Consider the following 7,382-nt stretch of genomic DNA (forward strand, 5'->3'; position numbering starts at 1 on the left):
CACCAAGGATTTCGTCGACTATGCTGCCATGAATGCATTGATGGGGTATAAAATTCCTTTTGAGAATCCCGTCACCATTGTCCTAGCTGAAGTTTATAGGACTCTTACTCAGTGTTATGTGCTAAAGGGCAGAAAGACGTTGTGTTGCTTACCTGTGTTGTATATATGCTCCATTTCTCGCATGAGTAAGGGCGTTTTGAATGTCACATGTCCCTTGGGTGAGCTATTGTAGTGTAAACCAATGATGAAAGGGACAAATGAATGAGCACAACTCTTGGTAGGCTTAGAGGAGGAAAAGTTTAAAAGGCGTGTTTTCTTGGTAGCAAAGATCGTGTACCATACACCATTGCAGGAGTTATCCTGATGTCTCCCTCATGGGTATCCGGTGTTGTGTATTGATTACATCCGTGTGTCAGCAAAAAAAAAAAACTTTTGGGTATCCTGTTAAAGGATCGCCAATGCTTGCATCCCTGGCCACATTGCAAATCTTATGAGGAATGAACCTTTGTTGAAATGCTTCATCAAGTTAGGAACGCTTGGGGGCAATGTTGTTCGCTTCAAGGGAGACCCAAGATCATGGACTTTTAATAAAAGATTCCCTTAGCCAATGAATCGTAGAGAGGGTTAAGACAATCAAGTTGTCATTCAAGTTAATCTCTCCTTACCCAAACTGTGAAAAGCAACTTCATAATGCTGAGCAGCGGATGAAAGCAACAGTTGACAAACTGGAAAAAGAATGTTAACATCAAGCTAAAAAGGAGACATCTATAAATAATGATTCAGATGAAAGAGTATTTCGTTGAACAAGGACAAGTTACAAAGAATTGGAAGAGAAGTCTCTCACAGCTAGCTTCCATTGCCAATGAAGCCATTGAAGACGTCCCTAAGTTCTTAGCTGATGCTGAGTCTGTAATGTCAATCATCAACCCGCTTAAGGGGATTGAAACATTGATCAATTGCTGCAAGAAACTTGTCAGAGAAATGAAGAATGCTATGGCTAAAGCCTAAGATGGTTGACCAATACTTCCTATGTCTCACGTTTTAGGAACTTCTGAATGATGAACCACCTTATTGATTTTGTTTCGTGTTAATTTCCAAATTATACCGCGGCAATATTTTTACAGCTTTATAATTTCTGACTAGAGAATTTGAACTACGTTGTCTTTTCTTTTCCTTTTCATTTTTATTTTCTTTTTCTTAATTTGTTTCGCAAAAAAAAAAACTAAAATACAGCTAAACATCCAAGATACCCTAAAGGAATCAAACCAGTTAACAAATCTTGGAGAACCAAAGAGAAGTTCAAGAAGTGATGAAAGTCGATATCCAACAACTAAAGGGACAAATGAGCCTAATCCTAGAGGCCTTGAATGCCTTACAAAGCCTTGGAGATTCGTGCGCACCACGACTACAATAGAGAGTTCCAGAGGCACAAACTTTCCCTCCTTATTGGTCTTTCCTCAAATTACACTCCACCTTGAGGGGCAGACTTGGGCATGTTAACACTCAAAAGGCCGAAGAGAACGCAGTTGAAGGAGGAAATGAGCTTGGGGCAACCACTTTCATGGTCCTTAGGGAAATTATTAAGCCAAGTATTGTAAGCACGATGAGGACAAAGTCGCCCGAGTTGAAATCTTCTCCCCGTGTCATTACATCAATGAATGTTGAGGTTGTCAGGCACAAATTTGAAGTGCTAGAAAAATGGTGAAAGCCATAGAAGGTGGATGAAGCTTCAAGTTTGAAAATGTTGCAAGGTTTGCTTAGTCTCAGATCTGATGATACCTTCAAAGTTTAAATTGCCCAAATTTGAGAAATATAGAAGGACCACTTGTCCCAAGAGCCATCTCATGATGTATGGCAAGAACATGGTGGTTCATGCATGTGATGAAAAGTTGCTAATTCTTTTCTTCCGAGAGTTTGCCTGGCATGACTCTAATTGGGGTACTCATCTCGAACCTTGGTGCATCCGGTCTTGGGAGGATCTGGTGGATGCTTTCTTGAGGCATTACAAATATAACATGGATGAGACATCTCATAGATTACAACTGTGGAGCATGGTAAAGAAGGAGTATGAATCATTCAAAGAATACGCCCAAAAGTGGAAAAAGATTACTACTCAAGTGGAGTCTTGTATGAGTGACAGGGAGATGGTTGCCATATTCCTAAATACTTTGCAATCACCTTCTATGAGCCTATGGTGAGTAGTGTTCCCTCAAACTTCGCAAACTTGGTGATAATTGAAGAAAGGGTTTAGATTAGCGTGAGGATTGGAAAGATCGCACAAGGTCATACCATGACAACAAATGCGAACGAATCGGGTCTAAGCCTAAAAAGAGAAGAGGAGGAGGATTTCAATCATGTCCCACCACTCAAATACCATTTGCCTACCCTCCATCAGAAATGTTTCCAAGACATAATTGGAAACCAGATCCAAACTCAACTTCTCACCAAATCGCTGGGCAGAAAAATGCTTGTGAGTTTCACTGCTATCCTTATGACTTACGCGCGTTGCTACCAAGTCTCCTACAAAAAGGCCTTGTCTCTACTTGTTACGTGAAGCCTGTAAAACCTCCATGCTCCAAGACTTATGATGAAAATACAAAATTTGATTACCATGGAGAGGCTATCGGTCATTCCACCAAAAAGTGTAGGGCGTTCAAGCGCAGAGACAAACTTTAGTTGATTCAAGATGGTTAAAGTTTGAAGAAAGTCAACCCAACACTAAGGCAGGGCTTGAGAATGTCTCTACAGACGCCATAAAGAAATGAAGTGGGCTTTAGGACCACATAAGAAAACATAAGTCATTATACAAGTGAATTTGACGTTGTGAAGTGTCTTACTACCGGCGAGGTATGCGTCGCACTTTCATCCATGACTTTCAATGTGGACATTCACTACAGGGTTTCTCTAAGCAGTGCTAGAAATCGAGTCCTGAAAGGGTATTGCGGAAAAAAGGAAAACAAAATTGAAAAAAACAAAAATTGAAGGCAATCTTGAGTCACTTTTCTTTCTTGCAAATTGCCAAACTCTTGTTTTTCGAAAATAGCAAAAAGGAATAAAAAAATGATAAATCAAAAACAAAAGTTGCAGTGTCAGACTTTTCCGAGGTCAAATGTCTAATAAAGAATAATAATTTGATGTTTTCTCTCGAGACGTTTGTGCGCATGTTTCTTGAAAACTCTCACCCTTCACTTTCCAAGAATAGAGGATTTTCCTCGAACAAACACTAACCCTACCCTCAGTAACAAAATAAACCTTTACACTGGGGCAGATTGGCTTGACCAAAATTATTCTCGCTCGTAATAGTTGAGTGTTCCCTGATTCCTTTGAGACGAATAAAATAAATTTTCAAAACAAAAAAAGAGAGTAAGTCAACTAGATTCAAAAACCCGAATGGGCGATCTAGAAAGAAAGAAAAAGGAAAAGAAAGGAAAAAACGACTCATGTTGAGATCATCTAATCATAGAATTAATCTTTTGAAAATAAAGCAATCAGAGTTCAAAATGATGTGTGGCCTTCTTTCTTTATCCAAAAAGCAAAAACTATAACCATTGTTACCTCGTTTGAGCCAAAAATAAATTCTTTTTCAAAATTATTCTGAAGCAAAGGTTATCATCAGTAGGGAGCAACTCGGCGTGCAAATAAAGAGCACTCAGTAATCAAATGAAGAGAATCCTTCAAAAGGGTAAACAAAAAAAATCATAAAGTGGTGATAAACGAGATGAATGAAAAACGAAGTTCAAGAAAAAGCAAAGTGCTCAAAAGATCAAATAGTTGATGCAATGCCTAGATGACAACCCTTGTTTCAAAAAATATAGCCGACAAACATTCATTTGAGCCTTTATATCTTTTTTCAATACCTTTTAGCCCTTAGCCACGTTACAAACCTAATAAAGTCCACACAGATTGGATAATGTTTGCTCAAATTTTCATAAAGCTTAATTTTGCGATAAGGCGAAATGACTTTCAATGTGTCTTAAAAAAAGAGTTGAAAATGAATGAATGAAAAAAAAAAAGGAAAAGGTAATGTCTCAGGAATAGGGGATCTCCCTACCAACTAGCCAGAAGCATACAAAAGAAAATCAAACCAATTTGGGCCATCCTTTTAGCCGTTCCTTTCATGCCCACTACCTCTTCCAAATAGAACCCCATGCAAAAAAAAAATAGCAACAAAAATTGGGGCAGCTTGGTGGATCTCACCACGCGTCTTTTCCTTGAAATTCATCAACCCATAATCTCAAGACTGGGGCAACTTTGCGAATCCCACTTGAATATTTCGCCCTATTGTTCATAGATCTAAACCCCATGCCCGTTTTCCCTAACAAAAAATTGGGGTAACTTTTGGGTATCTCGTGTTTCCCCTTGACATTTCCATATTACATCTCCTTTGAGGAATGTAGGAGGAATGACGTGCCTGCATGGCTATCCCATTCTTTTCCGAACCATTTTAAACAGCTCTCATTCTTCACTTGCCAGTAAATTCAAGCATGTGTGCATTGATGTCTCGGAAGAAAAAGTCAAAATGTATTAATCTCAAAGTTAGATCTCAGATGTATGACAATCCTCACTTTTCGAAGCATTGGAAATAATGACTAGTTTGATGATTGCAAGTAACACAATTGACTCAAGCGAAAAAAAAACACAAAACAAAGCAAATGTTTTTCATATGTGCATAACATAAGTTGCCATCAATCCATTAAAAAGAAAGTCTTTCTGATCGAAACCCTCTTCATTCATATGAATGGTTATCGAATCCTTCTTCAAAAACACAAAAAGAATAACATTCAGACTTTCTCTTTCAAGTCATATTGTTTCATGTCGATCAAGCTTTTTCTCTCATATTAGGGTCTTGACATCTTGATCCCGCATCAAAATTTTAATACTTTGTAATGAAGGGTTTCAACACCTTGATGTCTTTTAAAAAATCAAATTTCTGTCAAAATTACAAAACATTTCACAAAATTACAAGTTTCAAAATTTTCGAAATTTGAAAGCCCAGTTTTAGCTAGCCCTCAAGCCCAATTTCCATACTGGCCCCCAAACCCAGTTTCCCTACTGGCCCTCAAGCCCTGTTTCCATACTGGCCCCCAAAGCCCAGTTTCCACACTGGCCCCAAAGCCCAGTTTCCATACTGGCCCACCAAGTCCAGTTCGCCTAGCACCAAAGCCCAGTTTCTACATTGGCCCCCAAAAGCCCAGTTTGCACACTGGCCCACAAAGCCCAGTTTCCACACCGGCCCCCCCAAAGCCCAATTTCTACACTGGCCCTAAAGCCTAGTTTACACACTGGCCCACAAAGCCCAGTTTCTACATTGGCCCCCAAAACCCAATTTTGCCTGGCCCTCAAGCCTAGTTTCCATACTGGTACCAAAGCCCAGTTTCCATACTGGCCCCCAAGCCCAGTTTTCACACTAGCCCACAAAGCCCAGCTTACCTAGCCCCAAAGCCCAGTTTTCATACTGGCCCACAAGCCCAGTTTTCACATAAGCCCACCAAGCCCAGTTCGCCTGGCCTCAAGCCCAGCTTCCATACTGGCCCTCCAAAGCCAAGTTTCCACACTGGCCCACAAATCCCAGCTCGCCTGGCCCTCAAAGCCTAGTTTCGCCTAGCATCCTAAGCCTTGTTTTGTTCGGCACCTTAAGCTCAAGTTTTTCTTTTTGTATTTTGGTCCTCTCTAAAACAATGGTCGAACCCAATGATCACGCTTACTACATTCGTCCACAGGGTTGTTACACCCTCCACGAGGTTGTTACACTTCATTCATTCATCCATAGGGTTGTTACACCCTCCACGAGGTTGTTACACCTCATTCATTATCCAAAGGGTTGTTACACCTCATTCATTCATTCATAGGGTTGTTACACCCTCCACGAGGTCGTTACACCTCATTCACTTATCCATAGGGTTGTTACTCCCTCCACGAGGTTGTTACACCTCATTCATTCATCCATAGCGTTGTTACACCCTCCACGAGGTTGTTACACCTCATTCACTTATCCATAGGGTTGTTACACCATCCACGAGGTTGTTACACCTCATTAACTTATCCATAGGGTTGTTACACCCTCCACGAGGTTGTTACACCTCATTCATTCATCCATAGGGTTGTTACACCCTCCACGAGGTTGTTACACCTCATTCACTTATCCATAGGGTTGTTACACCCTTTGATGGACAAATTTGTAAGCACCAAAATATGATGTCACAAACTTGTTTTTCAATCGGCAAGTATGACCGAATCGTTCAAGTAATAAACTTGGTAAGACCAAGTATCGTTCTTCCCAAAGGACTCACGGCCTAGTTTAGTTATGTGATTTCTTGATTAGCTAAGACTTAAAGACGAAATATTTTGATTATATTATGCAAAAGACGAAAATAAACATGTATGCATGAAATTTGATCAATGGCAAAGACAAAAGATAAACACTTTCAATGAAATATATGAATGAATATGTTGTTGGGGGTCAATTTCATCTCATCCACTCTCATACATTTTAGGAATTCAACATTCAAATCATCATTGTTAATGCCACTCTCTAAAGTACCATTCTAGATGGCTTCTCCCTAATCACGAGTTCATACAATTCCTAGCATTCCTAATGATTAGTTCATAAGTGCAGGAGCTTAACGACAACCAATATAATATTGGGAGAAATTCCCTGGATCTAGACTTCCCCGTACGTGTCCGTATCGACAAAACCAATAATCATGCATTGAATGAGTTAAACTATGCAAGCATTGAGCAAAGAGGAAAAACCCTAACTAATGATGAAAGAAAGCATAAATCTTAGATTAAGATGCAAGCATAAATTCCATATATGAGAGCTTCAAGAGATTACATTGATTCCCCAACAAACATACAAGGTTTAGTTCACCATATTCATGGTGAACCTAGATGAATTACAATGAAAGTATGAAAGAATAAACCCTAAAAAGGTGAAGAGGTAGCCTGAGCATCCAAGATCCTCCTTCAAAGGGGTGGAAGAGAGAGTGTTTGCCTCGTTTCTGCCAAAGATGCCTAACCCTAGGAAACCCTAAGGCTTAAATACCATTCGTAAATTACAAAAAGTCAAGCCCAAGCCCATTAAAGTGCCGCTCAACGGTAACATACCGCTCAGCGGTGATTGCGCGTCTCGTTTTCTCCCCTCAGCGGCCATTTTGCCCCTCAGCGGACCTCCCGCAACCTCTTAAGTGCCGCTCAGCGGTGAAATGCCGTTGAGCGGTGCCTTCGGCTTCTCCTTTTGCACTCTTTGATTCCTTTTCTGATTCCCTCTCTCTCATTCTTCACTTCTTTCACTAAATTCACCTTAAAACCTGCACAAAACACTGAAATCAAGCATAAACCTGTCCAACTCTCTTATTTCTGAAAATATGGATAAAAGTATG

Source organism: Vigna angularis, chromosome 6, assembly GCF_016808095.1.
Source record: "Vigna angularis cultivar LongXiaoDou No.4 chromosome 6, ASM1680809v1, whole genome shotgun sequence".
In the NCBI taxonomy this organism is placed as follows: domain Eukaryota; kingdom Viridiplantae; phylum Streptophyta; class Magnoliopsida; order Fabales; family Fabaceae; genus Vigna; species Vigna angularis.